Source organism: Eptesicus fuscus, chromosome 1 (assembly GCF_027574615.1).
Source record: "Eptesicus fuscus isolate TK198812 chromosome 1, DD_ASM_mEF_20220401, whole genome shotgun sequence".
Taxonomy (NCBI): domain Eukaryota; kingdom Metazoa; phylum Chordata; class Mammalia; order Chiroptera; family Vespertilionidae; genus Eptesicus; species Eptesicus fuscus.
This window is the reverse complement of record NC_072473.1, coordinates 108,996,918-109,019,002: the sequence shown is the minus strand read 5'-3', so window position 1 is coordinate 109,019,002 and position 22,085 is coordinate 108,996,918. Positions and strand designations below refer to the sequence as shown.

At 43.5% G+C, this 22,085-nt stretch overlaps 1 pseudogene; it reads left to right on the top strand.

Moving 5' to 3' along the window:
* LOC129149930 (DEP domain-containing protein 4-like) overlaps window positions 1–22,085 on the top strand; it is a 91,770-nt pseudogene that overhangs the window by 61,160 nt on the left and 8,525 nt on the right.

The following is a 22,085-nucleotide window of genomic DNA, read 5'->3' as shown; positions in this document are numbered from 1 at the left end:
CCTGGCCAGTGATCAGGGCTGATCTGTGGGACGACCAGCAGGCAGGGTGATCAGGGGGACCCCCACTGGCAACCACCTTGGCTGGCAGCCTGGTGCCACCCACTGGCTGGCTGCCCCCGCCACTGCCGCCAGTTGTCTCCCTCTGCAGTGCGACCGGCAGGCAGGATAATCGGGGGGCCCCCGCTGGCACCCACCTTGGCTGGCGGCCTGGTGCTGCCTGCTGGCCAGCCCTGCCCCTGGATCACCACCACCGGTTGCCCCCTGGTGGTCAGTGTGCATCATAACAACTGGTCATTCTGCCAGTTCTGCTGTTTGGTCGATTTGCATATTAGGGTTTTATTATGTAGGACTAGAGGCCCAGTGCACAACATTTGTGCACTTGGGGGGGGGGGGTCCCTCAGCCTGGCCTAAGAGGGTGCAGGCCTAAGCCAGCAATCGGACATCCCCCAAGGGGTCCTTAGCACTGCCGCGGAGGTGGGAGAGGCTCCCGCTACCGCCACTGTGCTCTCCAGCCAGAATCTGGGCTCGCTGTTTCTTAGTGCTGCCTCAGAGGCAGGAGAGGCTCCCGCCACCATCCCTGTGCTCTCCAGCCGTGAGACCGGCTTCTGGCTGAGTGGCGCTCCTCCTGTGGGAGCACACTGACCACCAGGGGGCAGTTCCTGCGTTGAGCGTCTGCCCCCTGGTGGTCAGTGTGCAAGATAACAACTGGTTGTTCCGCTGTTTGGTCTATTTGTATATTAGGGTTTTATTATATAGGATATATATTACCTATGGATACAAACAATAAGGTGGTGAAGACCAGGGATGGGGCAGGGACCAGGTGGAGGGGGACAATAAATTTAAGAAGATTGAAATTATATCAAGCATCTTCTCTGACAATCCTACCTTATAATAGAGAAACATGCAAATTGACCGCACCTCCGCTATGCCCATGATTGGGCCTGCGAGAGGCTGGGGGCAGGACTCCGGGTGGCCTATCCGGAAGTTGAGAAGACCAAGATGGCGGCGCCCAATTCTCTTAGTTCCGGGGGTCCCCGGGGCCTATTGCCACCCGGGTGGGCGTGGCCAGGCCCAGCTGGGCGCTCCCCGGGAGTCGATCTCCACCCGGGGGGGCATGGCGGGGCCGAGCCGGCCACTCCCCGGGGATCCCCGGGGCAGATTGCCACCCGGGCGGGCGTGGCCAGGCCCTGCCGGGCGCTCCCCTGGGGTCCCCGGGGCCGATCGCCACCCTGGGGGGCGTGGCTGGGCCGAGCCGGGCGCTCCCTGGGGGTCCCCGGGGCCGATCGCCACCCTGGGGGGCGTGGCCAGGCCGAGCCGAGCGCTCGCCACCGGGGGGGCGTGGCCGGGCCGAGCCGAGCGCTCGCCACGGGGGGGTGGGGAGGGGGCATGGCCGGGCCGAGCCGGGCGCTCCCCGGGGGGTCCCCGGGGCCGATAGCCACCTGGGGTGGCGTGGCCGGGCCGAGCAGGGCGCTCCCCGGGAGTCCCCGGAGCCAATCGCCACCCGGGGGGGCGCTCCCCGGGCGTCCCCGGGGCTGATCGCCACCCTGGGGGGGCGTGGCCGGGCCCAGCCAGCCGCTCCTGTGGCGGGGTCCCCGGGCGATCGCCACCCTGGCCTAAATGGCTGGTGCTGAGAGGGATCAATGGGGCCGGCGGAAGGAGTGGGTGGTAGTTGACCACCAAGGGCATCTGCAGCACCCGGATGCAGAGCTCGGGTCCGAGTTCTCCAGGTTGGCCTCCGTGGGGTCTGCGTCGCACCCATAGTGGCTGAGTGGGGACGCTGGCATAGTAGCCCCAGCACGAGGCCAGCTTCCCAAGCCAGGCTGCGGAGGGAGGGAGGGCCTCTGGGCTGGGAGCACTCCCCCACCCCAGTGGACAGGGCACAGAGAGCGAGTAGCAGAGAGCTACTAGGGGTGGTGGGTGTGGTGGCCTGGCTTCCAAGAGGCTAGCTTCAGCTGCTGTGGCCTGCGCTGAGGTGGCTGGTGGTGGGGGCAACTGCGGGGGCGCATCCGAGGCTGGGGCACTGGGAGACGTGGGACTGCAGTCCAGAAAGCGAGGCTCCGGAGGACCTGGTCACCGACCCCCGGTTTTGAAGCCACCTCCTACAAGATGTATCCTAGCCTAGGTGTGTGGGAAGCAGGTTCAGGAACCTCTCCCTTTGCGGCGCCAGAGCCCAGGCCTGCCAGCGCCCCAGAGGAGACCCCCGCCAGGATCGGGGGCGTGACCGGCCTCCAAACCGCCAGTGACCCTAACCCAGGCCTGCCAGCACCCCAGAGGAGATCCCCACCAGGATCGGGGCGTGACCAGTCTCCAAACCAGGGCGGCCATTAGCCCAGGCCTGCCAGCACCCCAGAGGAGACCCCTGCCAGGATTGGGGTCATGGCCAGCCTTCAAACTGTGGCGGCCCCTAGCCCAAGGAGGCCTCCTGGCCGAGGACGCCTGAGTCTGTTCTTGACCTAGGGCTGGGCTCTCCCCGCAAGGGACTCGGAAGCCGCCAGAGTCTAACTGCCAGTCTCTGGGAGTGCATCCACTGTCCACCAAAAAGTAGGGCCATCAAACCATTCAGTCTCAGTGCAGGCACAGGTCCGTGGCTGACGGGGTGGAGGCCAGACCAAAACAAAACAGCAGAAACACCCTGCCCACCTGGGCGGGTACTGCTGTAGTCCACGTGGCCTGGGCAGTGCAGAAAGCGCTACCTTCTCCCAGGTCCTGTGCTGGCACCTCCGCCTCGCTCACCCTCAAGCCCCCCTGAGTCCTGACAGCAAAGTGTGTGGGGCATTCTGCAGGAGTTGTGCCGTTCTGGGTGCTTTTGCCCATACACTTTGGGATGAATTCAGAGCCACATCTCATTTCCCATGAGACTGGAAGAACCATGTAAAAGGATTTTGACAAAAGCTTTCCACATCTCTGTTTATTCTTTTGAATCCATAAAACGACCTTAAAAAAAAGCATCCGGGCCACCTAAGAAAGAATGCACTTTCTGGCCAGAGCACGCAGGATTCTTTTGCCCAACAGGTTAAAGGGAGCAGAGCTGGCACAGTGGGAATGGCCTGGTGCCCTATGAGGAGACCGGGGGAATGGGGTTGCCGAAATTCCATAAGCCTCTTGCCACCTTCTCCTTTGCAAACCACACCATCCAGATCCACCAGGACTGGAGGCAACTGGGAATCACAGCCGTGATTTGGGACATGGTGAGCAAATCTTGAGGGGCCTCTGAAAACATCTGCAATTGATTATAAGACTGGTCTTTATTTAAAAAGAAATAAAAGAACAGCTTTGTTGAGATATAACCCATATACTGGACATGTCACCTAAAGTGTACAATGAACTGGCTTTTTAAAGTAAATTCAGAGTGGTACAACCATCACCATGCTCAATTTTTAAATATCTTCATGACCCATCCCCTCCAAAAAAAACTTCTACCCATTGGAATCACTTTCCTGATCATCTTCCCCAAAATAGATTGCACTTTAAAGGTGGGTAAAGGAAAGTTGAGGGAAGTTAAAACACTGCACAAAGGATATTGTAAGATGACAAAGCCCAAAGTGAAGATCATGTGTTTTCTTTAAAAAATATATATTTTCAAAATTTCAGAAAGGGAGAGGGAGAGAGAGATAGAAACATCAATGATAAGAATCACTGATGAGCCGAAACCGGTTTGGCTCAGTGGATAGAGCGTCGGTCTGCGGACTGGAAGGTCCCAGGTTCGATTCCGGTTAAGGGCATGTACATTGGTTGCTGGCACATATCCCGGTGTGGGGTGTGCAGGAAGCAGCTGGTCGATGTTTCTCTCTCATCGATGTTTCTAGCTCTCTATCCCTCTCCCTTCCTCTCTGTGAAAAATCAATAAAATATATTTAAAAAAAAAAAAAGAATCACTGATCAGCTGCCGCCCACAGGCCCCCTACTGGGGATTGAGCCCGAAACCCAGGCATGTGTGCCCCTGATCAGAATCAAACCTGGACTCTTCAGTCCACAGGCCGATGCTCTCTCCATTAAGCCAAACTGACCAGGGCCATGTGTTTTCTTCAAGTTCTGCGTGGTTGTAATGGTCCCCAAATCTATACTAATAAAAGGGTAATATGCTAATTAGAGTGGTTGTCTTCTGGACATCTTTCCAGACAAAGCCTCAGTGGCTACAAAGGCCAAGGCTCAGGCATCCATAACCAGCTGCAGTGGCAGCAGCATTGGGGTTATGGGGGTGGTGCCTCCAGAGGGAGGCCAGACTGGGGGCCAAGGCACAGGCAGTTTGGGATGATCAGGCTGATAGGGGAGGGCAAGGTAGGGGCAATCAGGCTGGCAGGAGATCAAGGTAGGGGCGAGCAGGCAGGCAGGCAGTGGGATTAGGGACAATCAGGCAGGCAGGCAGGTGAGTGGTTAGGAGCCAGCGGTTCCGGATTGTGAGAGGGATGTCCGACTGCTGGAAGTTGGACATCCCCTGAGGGGTCCCAGATTGAAGAGGGTGCAGATTGGGCTGAGGGGCACACCCCCACCCCCCCTCCCCCCAGTGCACGAATTTCATGCACCGGGCCTCTAGTAATGGTATAAAAGTAGAAATGAATCACAAGAAAAAAACTGAAAAATATACAAAAATATACTGTTAAAGAGCATGCTATTAAAGAATTACTGGGTTAACAATGAGATCAAGGAAGAAATAAATAGATCCTTGAAGCAAATGAAAATGAGAATACAACAACCCAAATCTGTGCAGCCCAGTGAAAGCAGTCCTAAGAGGAAAAGTCATAGCATTACAGGCTTTTCTCAAGAAACAAGAAAAGGGAAACGAAAAATTTGATATGTGAAAGAAACAATATAGACTAAAATGATAACAAATTAATAAAGCAGATAGATAAAGATGATAAATAAAAATGGAGGGAAAGTGAAGAGAAAAAAGTGAAGTGACATTCGTCCTAGCAGAGTTTTGTACCTCCTGGGAGCTCCCTTTGGTTCCTGCTCTTCTGATGACTGCAGCTGACTCTTCTGTCTGGTAATTCTGAGCTTCCTGGGAGCTACTTAGGTGCTAACCACTGTCAGAAACTGTCCTCCTTTGGCTTTCAGCAACCTGTTTAAAGCTCCAAGCAATCTACAGTTTGTGTCTGCCTTCACAGGACTTGGCTGCGAGTGGGAGGGGCCAATCTGCACTCTAAGGCCAGTTTGTTAGCAGCATGGGCCCAGGGATGGTCAGCAAATTTTCCCAGGTTGCCCAGGCTCCTCAACGGCCCACCTTTGCCTGCCGGCCAGCTGTGAATCTTAATAACTTAAATGTCTTTTTACTTAAAAGGGCTTTAGGTGCATTGGGAGCATAGCTCCCTGGGTCTCCCCTGAAGGGGAGGTGCTGTTCAGATTTCAGGGAAAGTGCTGCGTGTGTTTCTCCATCCCAGAGCTGCTCCTCTGAGAGTGTCCCAGAATATTACTCTGCCCTCATATGCAGTCCAGTGGGATCAGCTGGATACCAGGAGTTTCTTTCAGCTTTCCTGTGAGGAGGTAGCACCAGTCAGGTTCCCTGATAGTGGAGTGGACGGCCCCACCCCCAATCCAGTCTCTGACGTTCTCTGAGGCTGTTTAAGCCCTTAGGCTTGGCCTCTGCTGCTGCCTCCTCTGCAAAGGTCAAGATGCAGGGTGTGGCAGGCAGGGCTCATGAGGGCAGGGCGGACTGTATCACCTAGGGCGAATTTTTGTGTGTGGTTTTTTTTTTTTTTTTCCTTTTCCTGATCCGAGGCTTCTGGGAGGGGCTAGAGCCTCTCAGGAAAAATGGCCGTTTTGGTTTGGGAGGTTATGATCGAATGCGGGATACCCGACTGCTGTTTTCCCATGTCTCCCCCCAGTTCTTCCCACTCCAAGCTCTTCTCAGGCACCATGAGTCCGCACTGCCCTTCTTCCAGCAAAGCCTCGGGTGAGTATCTTCAAATGAAACTCCTGGGCTCCGTTTTTGTTTTTTTGTTTGTTTAAGTCAAACAGGCTTTTTCTCTGAACTGCTCCAGTCTACTAGGCAGCCAGAAACCCTGTGGCATTTCACAGCTGGATGTTATGTGGACCACTGTTCTGGACTCTAGTACTCTGGTCTATGGAGCCCAACCTGGGTTCTGGGCCTCTATTTTCTCAGGGAAAAGACCCTTCCGTAGCTGAGGAAGCTGGGTCAGCCCCTCTGGAGACCTCGCCCTTTCTACCAGTTTCTAGGTGTTTTCTATCCTTCCTTGATATGTCTTCTCCTCACATAGACCTCAGTTGGTAATTTTGGATGAATATTCCCCAATTTAGTTGTATTTCCAGTCTGGCCCTGGGAGGAGGTGCAAGAAAGGTATGCCTATTCAGCCGCCATCTTCTCTCTGGTATTTCGAGTGTGTATTCTTTTAATTTAAAATTTTGTAAGAAAGAGTTCAAAACCAGAGTCCAGGTGACTATGAGGGTATGCTTATTAAAGCTGGGGACAGTGAAATAAGGAAGGGCCTAGTTCAAAAAGCAATAGGAGAGAGCCAAGACGCGGGTGGCTTTGGCTGCCTAGAAACAGGAAAGAAGTGAGCTAAGGTGGGGCTGCTATCAGCTCACTGGGAAGACAGAGAAAAGGGACCTTGGAGACAGGTTCAGGGGGTTTGCCTGGGACAAGCTGCCACAGTCCATTGCTTCCCTGGTTGCAAGTCTTGTGGGATCCTATAGAGTTTAGGAGACACATGCTTGAGAGGGAAGAGGGAAGTAGAAAGGGAAGAAAGGTGTGGGCATGCTCATGGAAGGAAGAGCACCCCTCAAGTGTGTATTCTTCTAAAATGTAAATGTAACCTTTAACAAAATTGAACATATATTGAGTCATAAAGCTAGAAATCTATAACAAAAAGATGGCTGAAATTCTCAATTGCTTAGGAAGTAAGCAACGTATTTTGAAATAACTAGTGGATCAGTTAGTAAATCATAGTAGAAATTAGACAGTATTTTAATTAAATGGTAATGAGCATGCAACATTTCATACAGTCAAGCAGTATTTTAAAAGATATTTATAGCCTTAAATGCATACATTAAAAAGAATAAGACAAAAACCAATAATCTGGACTTCCATTTCAAGAAGCTAGAAGAACTGCAAATAAGTACCAAAGAATGTAGAAGGATGAAATAATAAAGATAATAAGAACTGGTTAAGTAAAAATCTAACACACAGTAGAAAAAATTCAGTTAAGAAAAAAGTTGGTTTTATAAAAAGAATAATAAGATACATATACCTCTAGCAAGTTTAACCAAGGAAAAAAGAGGAAAAACACCAACCATCAATATGGGAATGAAAAAGCCCACATCACTGTATATCATTTAAATTTGAAAAAACAATATCAGAATATTATAAATAAAATTTTAGGCCATTAAATTTGACAACATGTCTAAAACAATAAATTGCTCAATAGACAAAAATTACCAAAGGTAACAAAAGAGTAAATAGCACATATATTATTTAAATAAAGTGTGTGTTATAGAAATTGAAGCACCTTATTAAGCACCTTCCCAAAGAAAACCCCAGGATCTAGATGGCTGTACCAGTGAATGCCTCTAGACATCTAAGGAAGAAAAAATAAAAAGCAAATCTTCATAATTACTTCCAGAGAATAGAAAAAGAGTGAACACATCCAAATTCTTTTTATGTGGCCAAAATAACCTTCTTGTCAAAACCTGACAAGGATTATAATAAAGGGAAATTACTGGAAAATCTCTCTCATGAGCATAGATGCAAAATTCCCAAGTATACTATTTACCAATGAATTAAGAGTTATATACCAAAGATAATGCATCAGAAACAAGTGACATTTTTCTAGGAATGTAAAAGTCTACATTCTATAATCAATAAATATAGTTACCATATAAATAAGAATTAAAGAAAAATCTTATGATCATCATCTTGATGGATACAGAAAAATCTTTAATATATGACATTAAAAAATAAAAATATAACATTTATCAATAGATTGTAAAATAAGAAATCTATGGTACTGATGTACAATGGAATATCACTTGGCCATAAGAAAGAAAAATACTATATGATTTCCCTTATATGTGGACATTAATGAGCAAAATAAACTGACAAACAAAATAGAAATACCAGATAGAAGCATGGATACATAGAACAGACTAAAAGCTATGAGAGTGAAGGGGGAGGGGGAGAGGATGAAAAAAAGTGAAGGGAATAGCCAGAGAATAAATCTGCATAACCCATAGACACAGACAACAGTGTGGTGATAGCCAGAGAAAGGAGGGACACAGGCTGAGTGGAGATGGGAAAAGTTTGTGGGGAAAGTGAAGACATCTGTAATAGGGTCAACAATAAAAATAGAGTTTAGTGGTAGCAGGTTTGCTACAGTGGTTAGAGCCTCCACCCGTGGACAGAAGGGCCGTGGGTTCGATCCCTCGTCAAGGGCACATACCTCAGTGGGAGGCTCGATCCTCCACCCCAGTCTGAGTGCGTGTGGAAGGCAACCAATCGATGTGTCTCTCTCACATCAATGTTTCTCTCTTTGTTTTCCCCCTCCTTCCTTCCATCCATTATCTCTAAAAGAAAATCAAAGAAAAAATATTCTTGGGTGAGAATTTAAAAAATTAAAATAAATTAATGAATTAATTGAGTTTACAGAAAAGAATGAAATCTTACCATTTGCCACAGCATGAATGAACCTAGAGCATATTATGCTAAGTGAAATAAGTCAGTTAGAGAAAAACAAATACCGTATTTTCCGGCATATAAGACAACTTTTTTACCCAGGAAAATCTTCTATACGCCCAGTCGTCTTATACGCCGGAAAATACGGTACCATATGATTTAAAGAATAATATAAGCAAACAAAACAGAAACAGACTCATTGATACATAGAACATACTGATGGTTGCCAGAGGGAAGGGGAGAGTTGGGGGAATGGGTTTCTTTTCAGATTGCATAAATCTTTTGCCTTTTATACCTGAAATTAGTACAAAATAATATCAAATATAAACTGCAATTGAAAAAAATAAAAGTAATTTAAAAACATTCATTCATGATTAAAAACATATTTTTAGCAAATCCTTACTAATAAAAGCCTAAGTGGTTGTCACACCACGATGCCTTCATGCTGTCACAAGATGGCTGCACGAACAGCAGGCATGTGCAGGTGGGCTTGACGCTGTGTGTGCGGCATGGAGCCTGCCTGGGGGCCCCGCCTCCTCCTGGCTCCACGCTGCGAGGCCTGCCTGAGGGTCCTGGGGGTCCCGGATCCAGCCTACCTCTTTGGGACAATCCATCGAGAAGCCCTGGATGGGTGGGCAGGGCCTACCTCTTTGGGGTGACTGATCACAGGGCTCCCGCACTGTGACAGGGCACAGGCCAGGCTGGGGGACACCCCCGCCCCCGAGTGCACAAATTTCGTGCACCAGGCCTCTAGTTACTAATAAAAACAATCTCTCTTAACCTTATAAACTGTATTTACAAAAAAAAAAAAAAAAAGCCCTCATCAGCCCTGGCCAGTATGGCTCAGTTGGTTGAGCATTGTCCCATGCACCAAGAGGTCACTGGTTCAATTTTAGGTCAGGGCACATGCCCACGTTTTGGGCTCCATCCTCAGAAGGGGGACATGCAGGAAGCAGCCAACCAATGTTTCTCTCACATTGATGTTCCTCCCTCTACCTTCCTCTCTCTCTAAAAAAACAATTTAAAAAAGCACATCAGCCTGAACTGGTTTGGCTCAGCGGATAGAGCGTCGGCCTGCAGACTGAAGGGTCCCAGGTTCAATTCCAGTCAAGGGCATGTACCTTGGTTGCGGGCACATCCCCAGTAGGGAGTGGGCAGGAGGCAGCTGATCGATGTTTCTCTCTCATCGATGTTTCTGACTCTCTATCCCTCTCCCTTCCTCTCTGTAAAAAATCAATAAAATATATTTTTTTTAAAAAAAAGAATATATGGTAGGAGAGGAAGAAATAAAACTGTCATTACTTACAATAGCATGAATTTACACCAAAAAATCTACAGAAAATGTATTAGAATTAATAAGCAAATTTAGTAAAACTGCCAGAAAGTTTTTATTTTAAAAAAATCAAGTGTACATCTATCTATAAACCAGTATCAAATAAATATGAAATGAAAAATTTAAAGTTAACATTTGCAATAGTTTTAAATAACATCAAATAATTTGAATTAAATCTATCAAAAGATGCCCAAGAATTTTATACTGAAAACTAGAAAATATTGCAAAAAAAATTAAAAGACATAGAAATAGGATATACCGTGTTTGAGAATTACTATACTTAATATGGTAACAATGTCTATTCTCCCCAAATTGGTCCATAAAGTCAATGCAATAGCAATCAAAATCCCAATAAATTGTTTTATTACATTAAGAATTTGGCACATTGCCCTAGCTGGTTTGGCTCAGTGGATAGAGCATTCGCCCACGGACCAAAGGGTCCCAGGTTCAATTCCAGTCAAGGGCACATACCTCAATTGTAGACTCAATCCTCGGCCCCAGGTCTGGTCATGTGCAGGAGGCAACCAATCAATGTGTCTCTCTCACATTGATATTTCTCTCTCCGTTCCTTCCACTCTCTCTAAAAATCAATGGAAAAATATCCTCTGGTGAGAATTAACAAAACAAAACAAAAAAGAATTTGACACACTGATTACAACATTTATATGAAAACGTAAAGAGTCAAAAATAACTGAGACACATTACGGATCTAAATGAGATTAGTAGATCAACAAAACTTCCACCAGGAAGCAAATAATTAAATATCTTTCTGACCTGGCAAAGGCAATGATTTCTTTTAAAAGATCAAAGGGCCCTGCCAAGACCGGTTTGGCTCAGTGGATAGAGCGTCGGACTGAAGGGTGGACTGAAGGGTCCCGGGTTCGATTCCGGTCAAGGGCATGTACCTTGGTTGCGGGCACATCCCCAGTAGGGGGTGTGCAGGAGGCGGCTGGTCGATGTTTCTCTCTCATCGATGTTTCTAACTTTCTATCCCTCTCTCTTCCTCACCGTAATAAATCAATAAAATAAAAAAAATAAAAATAAAAAGATCAAAGGGCCCTAACCATGAAAACAAAAGTTGACAAACTGGACTGCACTACATTTAAGAAATTCTGTCTGTTAGGAAACACTATTAAGAAAGTAAAAAGCTGTTTCCAAATCTTAGCTATTGTAAATTGTGCTGCTATGAACATAGTGGTGCATATATCCTTAGGTGCCCATCAGCAGATGACTGGATCGGAAAACTGTGGTACATCTACACAATGGAATACTATGCTGCCATAAAAAAGAAGGAATTCTCATCATTTGCAGCAACCTGGATGGAATTGGAGAACATTATGCTAAGTGAAATAAGCCAGTCAATGAAAGAACAATACCACATGATCTCACTCATTTAGGGATAGTAAAGAACATTATAAAGTGGTGAACAAAAAGATAGATACAGAGACAGTAAAGCATCAAACAGACTTTCAAAGTACAGGGGGAAAGTTTGGGAAAGGTGGGGGAGTTTTGAAATCAAACGAAGGACTTGTATGCATGCATATAAGCATAAACAATGGACGCAAAACTCTGGGGGGGGAGGGCATGTGTGGGTGTGGGGTGGGGGGGTAATAGTAAGATATGTACACATATAATACCTCAATAAAAATATTTAAAAAATAAAAATAAAAAAAAATAAAAAAACAGGAAAAAAAAAAGTAAAAAGCAAGGTACAGTGGGAAATGACATCTGTGTATAATATAACTGACAAAAGGCCTGCTTTTATCCAAAGACATATCAACTCTATAGAAAAATGGGGGAAAGACTTAAGCAGGCATTTTCCCCTTTTACCACTGCTTTAGCTACATCTCATAGATTTTGATATATTTTCATTTTAACTTATACAAAATATTTTCTAATTTACTTTCTGGTTTCTGTTTTGACCCATGGATTATATGGAAATCTGTTGCTGAATTTGTAAGAGCTGTGACAGTTTTGTTGTTATCTTTCTGGAAATGATTTCTATTTTAATTATGTTATGATCTGGTCTGAGAAAATTTCATTTCTATCCAATGTCTTGAGTTTTTTGTTGTTTTTTTAATCCTCACCCAAGGATATTTTTCTATTGGTTTTTAGGAAGAGTGGAAGAGAGAGAGAAAGACAGAGAAATATCAATGTGAGAGAAACACATCGATTGGTTGCCTCCTGGATGTGCCCAACCAGGGCCCGGGCTGGGGAGGAGCCTACAACCAAGGTACATGCCCTTGACTGGAATCGAACCCAGGACTCTTTGGTCCACAGGCCCACGCTCTATCCACTGAGCCAAACTGGCTTAAGCAATAATTTCAATACCACAATAGTCTATCTGATAACCAAGGTAGCTATCAAGTGACTAAAGGACAGGTAGTGTATGCAGTGTGAATACACTGGTCAAAGAGATAATTCATGTCCAGGGTAGGACCCTATTCAAAATGGCATGCAATTTAAAACTTATGAATATTTCATCTCTAGAATTTTCCATTTAATATTTTTGGACCACAGTTGACCAAAGGTAACTGAAACTGTGGAAAGTGAAACTATGGATATGGGAGACTATTGTATATGCTCTCTACTGGAGAAGTCACACTTTAAATTCAAAGACACAAATAGTTTAAAATCCAAAAGATGGAAAAAGCTACATCATGGGAATAGTAACGATAATAAAAACATGAAGAGAAAAATCATTATAGACACAAGGAAGTACATTATATATTGACAAGAGTCAATCCACCAAGACAAATACCAATTATAAAGATATACATATCTACAACAGAGCCCCAAAATACATGAAGCAAAAACTGACATAAGTGAAGGGAGAAATGAGACAATTCAACAATAATAGTTGAAGACTTCAATGTCTCACTTTTGATAATGAATAAAAACTATGCAGAAGATCAAAAGGAGATAGATAGATGATAGATGGAAGGAAGGGAGGGAGGGAAGGAGGGAGGGAGGGAGGGAGGGAGGAAGGACACTCCACAAAACAAAAGCAGAATATATATTCTTCTCAAGTGCACATGGAACGCTCTCTAGGATAGACCATATGATAGGCAATAAAACAAACTCAACACATTTAAGAGAATTGAAACCACACAAATTATGTTCTGTGATCACAATGAAGTGAAATTAGAAATTAATAACACAAAGAAATTGGTAAATTCACAAATATAACCCCATCTCCCTAAATAAACAATGGGCCAAAAAATAAATCACAAAGGAAACTACAGAATATTTTGAGATAAATGAAAATGTAGACATAGCATATCAAAATGGATGGGATGCAGATAAAGTAGTGTTTAGAGGAAAATTTATAACTGTAAACACCTACATTAAAAAATATTCAAGTCAATAACCTAAACTTTCACCTTTAGAAACTAGAAATGATGAAAAATTAAACCCAAAGCAATTAGAAAGAAAAAATGAAGATTAGAATGGAAATTAATGTAGTAGAGAATACAAAAAGAATAGAGAAAAATCAATGAAACCAACGGTGTTGTTTTCTTTCTTTTTTTAATTTGTCTTTATATTTATTTAAAGGTGGTTCTTTGTAAACATCAAGAAAATTGAAAAACATTTAACTAGACTGACCAAGAAAAAAAAGAGAGAAGGCTCAATTTACTAAAAACAAGAATGAAAGAGAGGAATTACTACAAACTTTGCAGAAATAAAAAAGATTACAAGTGTATACAGTGAACAACTGTATACCAACAAATTAGGTAACTTAGATAAAATGGACAAATTACTAGAAAGACAAAAACTACCATAACTGACAGAAGAGAAAAATAGAAAAATCGTAATAGACCTATGATAAGGAAAAAGACTGAATTAATAATGTTAAAACCACACACAAAGAAAAACTCAGGACCAAAAGGCTTCACTGGTGGATTCTACCAAATATTTTAAAAAGAGTTAATAGCAATTTTTCACAAACTCTTCCAAAAAATAGAAGAGGAAGGAACACTTTGTAAGTCATTATATAAGGCCAGTATTACTGTGACACCAAAATCAGACAATAACATAGCAAGTAAAGAAAACTAAAGACCAATGTCTCTTATGTAAACAGAAACAAAAATCCCCAACCAAATACTGACAAACCAAATCCAGCAAGATGTAAAATGGATTATACTCCACAACCAAGGGCGATTCATTCCAGAATCACAAGATTGTTTTAACATCGCTGAATCAATTAATATAATATACTCTATCAATAAAGGCTAAAACTCACATGATGATCTCATTAGATACAGAGAAAGTTTTAGACAAAATTCACTCATCCCTTAAAGATAAAAACATTCAACAAACTAACAATTGAAGGAAACTTTGTCAACCTGATGAAGGGCAATCTGTGCAAAACCCACAATTAACATCATATTTAATGGTGAAAGATTAAAAGCTTTACCCCTAAGATCAGGAATGTAACATGGATGTCTGTTCTCATCACTTCAACTCAACATTTTTAAAAATTGAAATATATTAACATATAACATTGTGTAAATTTAAGGTGTGCAACATGTTGATTTGATACATTTATATATTGTAATATGATTGCCATTGTAAGCAATAGTCAGCACTTCTATCACATCACATAATTATCATTTTTTGTGGTGGGAATAATTAAGTTTTAGTCTCTTAGCAAGTTAGACAATTATAATACAAAATTACTGTCTGCATTCACTTTACTCTGCATTAGAGCTCTAGGACTTATTTATCTACCAGTTGCAAGTTTGTGTCTCCAAACCATATCTCTTCTATTCAACATCATACTGTCAGTTCTAACCAGGACTTTGGCAAGAAAAAAAGGGGTGGAGAGAATTTTCAAATTGTAAATGAAACTATATTTGCAGTTAACATGATCTTGTATATGGAAAATCCTAAGGAATACACTGATAATCTACAAGAATTAATAAATGAGTTCAGTACAGTTGTAGACACAGGACCAATATATAAAAATTATTTGTATTTCTACATACTAGCAATGAACAAGTCAAAAATAAAATTAAGAAAATTACTCCATTAATAATAGCATCAAGAAGAATAAAACACTTAGAAATAAATTTAACAAAAGAAATGCTGACTTGTACACTGAAAACTACAGAATATTGTTGAAAAATTAAAGACCTAAAATATTAAAAATCATCTCATATTTATAGATCAGAAGAATTAATATTGTTAAAATGACAATACTCCCCAAATTGATCTACAGATTCAACACAATCCTTCATCAAACTTCCAGCTGGCTTTGTTGCCAAATTTGACAAGCTGATCCTAAGATTTATCTGTAAACTAGGGACCCGTTGCAGGACTATTCCTGCAAGACTTCCGGCAAGCTTCCCTCCCGCCACTGCCACCTCTCCTGTTTCGGCAGGTGGGGCAGGGCGGGACATGTGGGGCATGCCCCGCCCGTCCCGCCCGCCCCACTGAGCCCGTGGCCTCCACCGCCGCTGCCTCTGCGGCCGAGTGCGCTGGCGCTGCTGCACGCCCTGCCCCACCCCACACGTGCCACCAGCGCTTTCCCTCCAGCAGCCGCCTTGCTTTCCACTTTCCCTCCCTCTTCCCTCTATGCTGTCTTCAGTCTTCACTCCTCCTTCCCTCCACCATCTTTGTTGGGTTAATTTGCATACTTGCTCTGATTGGCTGTGGGCGTAGCAAAGGTACGGTCAATTAGCATTTTTCTCTTTTATTTATCTATAAATTCAAAGGACCCAGAATAGCCAAAACAACCTTGCAAAAGAAGAACAAACTTTAAAGATTCACATTTGCTAATTTCAAAACTTACCTCAAAGCTATAATAATCAAAACAGTGTGGTATTGACATAATGATAAACATACTGATCAATGGAAGAGTATTGAGAGTATAGAAATAACATCTCACATTTACAGTCAATTGATTTTCAACAAGGGCACCAAGAATGGGGAAAGAACGGTGTTTTCAACAAATGGTGTTGGGACAAATAGATATCCACATGCAAAAGAAAGAAGTTGAAATCCTACCTTCCACCATATACGAAAATTAGCCAAAAATTGACCAAAACTTAAATCTAAGATCTAAAATATTCCTCTCAACAAAAGTGTTGGACATAGAATACCTAGATTTTACTAAAAACATCTGTTTTTCAGAGTTGTAGGGATTAGTTTCTAGCTCTCCAAAAATGTACATTCACTTTGTATCGTCAAGCTACCTTTGGGAAACGAGCTGTTTACTAATCAGGTCATTTGTACCTATAAATTCATCATATAGGCTTATCCATGTCTAAAATGTCCATAATTTTCCCTGGCTTTTGTGTCTAAGTTGGTAGGAGCATCATCCCATATACCAAAAGGTCACATGTTAGATTCCTGGTCAGGGTACATACCTAGGTTGCGGGTTCAATCCCTCGGTTGGGGCCAGTATGGGAGACAACTAATCAATGTTTTTCTCTCAAATCTCTCTCTCTCTCTCTCTCTCTCTCTCTCTCTCTCTCTCTCTCTCTCTCTCTCTTTCTTTCTCCTATCCTTAAAAAAATCAATGAACATGTCCTTGGGTAAGGATTAAAATAAATAAATAAACAAACACATAAATACGTATGTGCATACATACATCCTATCTAATAATCCTGTCTAATAAAGAGGGAACATGCTAATTGACTGCCCAACCCTCAAAGATGGTGATGCCCACAGCCATTAAGGAGGGAATATACTAATTGACTGTCATACCCTCAAAGATGGCAGTGCCCACAGCCACAAGATGGCAGCTCCCAGTCCCCTTAGCCCTGCCAGGACGGCAGGTGCACGCCTGCCTCCAGAGTCCCCCAGTCCCCTCAGCCCCCCAACTGCCCAGGGCCACCTGAGGCTCAGGTAACCAGGGCCGGCTAAGGCTTACACTGCCAGCAGTGGCAGCAGCAGAGATGTGATGGAGAGTTGCCTTCCCCTGATCTCTGGGTCACTTCCTGCCCCTGAGGGCTCCCAGACTATGAGAGGGTGCAGGCTGGGCTGAGGGACCCTCCCCCTCCAGTGTACGAATTTTCATGCACTGGGCCTCTAGTACATACATAAAATGTCCATCATTTTTAAACATCCTGAAGTATATTGGTTGCCATCATGTTAACCCTCTTTTTCTCAGGGAAAATGGGTCAAGCACAGAGGTAACTTGAAATTATAAAATCAAAATTGGATTCCAAATAAGTTAGAGTCTTCATAAGAATTTGAGAAAGTCATATTTAATTGACTGCCTTTTCTGGTGACATTTTATTTTCAGTTCTAAAACTGTCTGATTTCCAAAATTTGCATTGGTACTGTCTGCTGAATATGCAGATAGCAAAGTTAGACTGCATTTCAACAAACTTCTATATTTTTTACAGTTTCATTATAATCATTGAAATGGAGAAGATGATTTGAAATTCTACTTTTCAAATCAAAATACCTAAAAGCTAGGGGGAACATTTTTCAGTTTCTGTATTTGACATATCACTTAATATACTGTAGAAGGCATGACCCTTGGTAAGATCTGATAGAATCATCTCTACATTGTAAAGACCAACACATCTTCTAACAAAATTTCCCCTTTTGTTCACCAACAGAACATTTCAGTTGCAAAGTCTGAATCAGGAAATGCAACTTTTTCAAAGGGCATTCAAGAGAATCATACAATAATGCATGCTTGTTCATGTGATATGTCAAGGCTAAATGAGTGGCCACCAAATCCATGTGAACATTAGTGTCTTTTGGAAGACCAAAAGCTTTATTCATTAACAAGCACTTATCTTTCTCATCCTGTCCTTGTGAAAGTCAGTCTCCATATGTGCTTTCACATCCCCTTCTCTGCCAGGCCCAATTCCAAATTCTTTTCAGTTTATTGGTCAGTATGTTCTGTTTTGATTGCTTACTTGCCTAATCCAGTTATATGTGTCCTTCCATCTGTCATCAAAATAACAAGGTCATTTAGCTTTCTTTTTTGTGTGTGATTTCTGGGTCAGGCTATGCTTGGTAGTGTAATCGTTTTCATTTTCTTTATCTGAACACTTAGAACACATACTCACAATATTCATAATGCTAAAAATTAATGTAGCACTATCTCTATACAAATCACAACAATTAATCCATAGGCAAAGTTAGAGATAGAATGTTACAAATCATGATTGCAATGCACTTAAGCTACAAACTTAAAGTAGCCCCCCACTACGTGATGCAACAATAGGTGATCTATTATTGTGAATTGCAAATCATGGTTTCCAACATCAGTGGTCAGGATTAACAGCAATGGATAATGTCATATCCATTGGACACTAAAAACAGCATTGTATTCAGCCCCTGTTTTTGGAGCCACATTATGGGTTTTGTACTTTCCCCCAAAACATGAAAGGAGTTTTCTGAGATACAGGGTTTCGACTAATAACACTGGGACAGTACCGAGGAAATAAGGATAATTGGTCACCCTCTTATGTCTATGGTAACTTTCCAGACCTCTGGAAGGTTTGTTTTTGACAATTTTGTCCAGTTTTACAGCTGCTTTTGGGGGAGAAGATTTGTTAACATCCTTAATTCATCATGCTGCAAGTAAATCTCCCATACTATTATTTTACATATTATTTTTAGTGTGTTTCTCTTACTAAACTGTAAACTTCATGAAATAGGGATTTTTGTTTGTTTTGTTCACTGCTGTATCCTCTGTGCTTGGCACATCATAGGCACTCAATAAATATTTTTGATGAATAAATGAATTGATGACATTTGCAGGAGTGTAGAGACTAGATTGAAGGAGGGGGAAAATTTAATCATATAGGCAAATCAGTAAGCTAGTAGAGGGTCCAGATTAGAGATGATAGAGACGGTGGAAATAATGAAAAGTGGACTGATTTTAGAAATAATTAGGTGGCAAACTTGCCACGATTAATGGTAGAGTGAAGATGATTGGGAAAGTGAAATAGAGGGTGGTGTCAAGGATGACTCCTTGATCTCTGACCTGCAGAACTGGGGGGGTTAGAGGTGCCATTCAGTGACTTAGCAAACAATGGGCCAGTGCCAGGTGTATAAGGAGAAGATCCTGAGTTCTGTTTAAGACATAGTAAGTTTGCCCTAACCGTTTTGGCTCAGTGGGTAGAGCATCCCGGGGACTGAAACATCCAAGTTTGATTCCAGTCAAGGGCACATGCCTGGGTTGCTGACTCAATCTCCAGTAAGAGGTATGCAGGAGGCAGCCAATCAGTGATTCTCTCTCTCCCTCGCTGAAATCAATAAAAATATACACTGAGTGGCCAGATTATTATGATCTCTGAACGCATAATAATCTGGCCTCTCTCCTCTCTCTCTCTCTCTCTCTCTCTCTCTCTCTCTCTCTCTATATATATATATATATATATATATATATATATATATATATATGTGTGTGTGTGTGTGTGTGTGTGTGTGTGTGTGTGTGTGTATTAGAGGCCTGGTGCATGAATTCGTGCATGGGTGGGGTCCGGCCAGCCTGGCCAGGAGGAGGGGGACATGGGCAGTTGGCCGGCCTGCCTGCTGGTTGAACTCCTGGTCAAGGGGACAATTTGCATATTAACCTTTTATTATATAGTACTAGAGGCCCGGTGCACGAAATTCATGCACGGAGGGGGGTTGTCCCTCAGCCCAGCCTGTACCCTCTCCAATCTGGGACCCCTCGAGGGATGTCCGACTGCCCGTTTAGGCCCGATCCCGGTGGATCGGGCCTAAACGGGCAGTCGGACATCCCTCTCACAATCCAGGACTGCTGGCTCCCAACTGCTTGCCTACCTGCCTTCCTGATTGCCCCTAACCGCTTCTGCCTGCCAGCCTGATCACCCCCTAACCACTCTGCTGCCAGCCTGTTTGCCCCCAACTTCCCTCCTCTGCCGGCCTGGTCACCCCTAACTGCCCTCTCCTGCAGGGTTGATCACCTCCAACTGCCCTCCCTTGCAGGCTTGGTTCCTCTCAACTGCCCTCCCTTGCAGGCCAGGTGCCTCCCAATTGCCCTCTCCTGCTGGCCATCTTGTGGTGGCCATCTTGTGTCCACATGGGGGCAGGATCTTTGACCACATGGGGGCAGCTATATTGTGTGTTGCAGTGATGATCAATCTGTATAGTACTCTTTTATTAGATAGAATAGAGGCCTGGTACAGGGGTGGGGGCCAGTTGGTTTGCCCTGAAGGGCATCCCGGATCAGGTGCGGGTTCCCTTGGGGTGTAGGGCGGCCTGAGCGAGGGGCCTGTGGTGGTTTGCAGGCCGGCCACACCCCCTGGCAACCCAAGCAGAGGCCCTGGTATCTGGAATTTATTTTCCTTCTACAATTGAAACTTTGTAGCCTGGAGCAGAGCCAAGCCTAGGCTCCCTCCGAGGGACGGCAGCCATTTGTGTTGGGGTTATAATTGAAACTTTGTTGCCTTAAGCGGGTGGGCCCGGCCAGGGTGTGCGGAAAGCTTTGCTTCCCCTGTTGTCGGCGGCAACCCTGGCCTGCACTCTCAAGCTCCATTCTGCCGCCATTTGTTTGAATTTGTTTATCTTCTATAATTGAAACTTTGTAGCTTGAGTGGAGGCTTAGGCCTGGCTAGGGCAGGTGGAAAGCTTGGATTCCTCTGTTACCTAGGAAACCTTGCTCTCTGTGACTGCAGCCATCTTGGTTTGGGTTAATTTGCATACTCGCTCTGATGGGATGGTGGGCATGGCTTGTGGGCGTGGCTTGTCGGTGTGTCGGAGGTATGGTCAATTTGCATATTTGCCTATTATTAGAGAGGATATACACTGAGTGGCCAGATTATTATGCATTCAGAGATCATCATAATCTGGCCACTCAGTGTATATTAAAAATAAAGACATAGTAAGTTTGAGATTCCTTTGAGATGACTAAGCAATTTCAAATAGGCAGTTGGATACATGGTCCTAGAATTCAGAGGAGATATGCTGGCTTGAGACAAAAATTAATGTTATCAATCCCAATAGGTGGATGGTTATCAAGGAAGAGAGAACAGGGCCTAAGATAGAGCTGCAGTTGTACTCTGACTCCCCTCAAGTTTTTATTTGTAATAATTAAATTACTTGATTGTCAACTGGAGACTAAGATTTCAAATCATAAATGTTTAGAAGGTTTTGAAATGAAACAATTCAAAAAGATTTTCAGGTTTTCTCCTATTTTTCTTTCACTTCCCATTTTTAGAGATGAGGCATGTCTCATGGCAGAATTTGGTGTCCATTGGTTGTGCTTTAAAACAATTGGTTTAGAGTGACTATGGAGGGTCATGGTTCTGACTTTTTAAGTATTTATCAAGTCCTCCTGCATACTAAGCACTGTGCTAGGTGCTGTGGAGAAGGTAAGAGATATTTACTGTGCTTACTCTTGTGAAAATTTCAAAATATTGGGAGGAATGATTGCATATTAAAATTGGAAGATCAGCCCTAACCGGTTTGGCTCAGTGGATAGAGAGTCGGCCTGCGGACTGAAAGGTCCCAGGTTTGATTCCGGTCAAGGGCACGTACCTTGGTTGCAGGCACATCCTCAATAGGAGTTGTGCAGGAGGCAGCTGATCGATGTTTCTCTCTCATCGATGTTTCTAACTCTCTATCCCTCTCTCTTCCTCTCTGTAAAAAATCAATAAAATATAAAAAAAAATTAATAAAATTGTAAGATCATCTAATCTGATTCCATCATATTTTTCAGAACATAAAAGTATGTCCCAGGATGATAAAATGACTTTTTAAGTTTAAAATGAAGAGATAGAGATCTCATTTTAGAAGTCAGAGCTCCTCATTTCTAGCCACATTACTTTTTTACTAAGTCAATCATTCATTCAACAAATTTTAACTGAGGGCCTACTATGCGAAGGTAATGTTCTAGTCATTCATGATAAATCTAGCAACTTTTCATCTGCAGTTGCCTCTGGAGAGTAATAGTAATAGATTCACAATCCTCGCAGCAGTCAATAAGCAGAGTTGACTGACAACTGGGTGTGGCTTACATCTGGACCATCCACTTTCAATTTATAATAATTTCTTCTCTTTGTGCCTGAGGGAAGAGGAAATAAGAGGTAGATTAACATGCGAAGCAATTAGCGAATAATATGCAGTATATAATTAAGTGCTAACTTGCATTGTGTGACTAAGTGCAACAGAGAGGTACAGGAGCCAAGG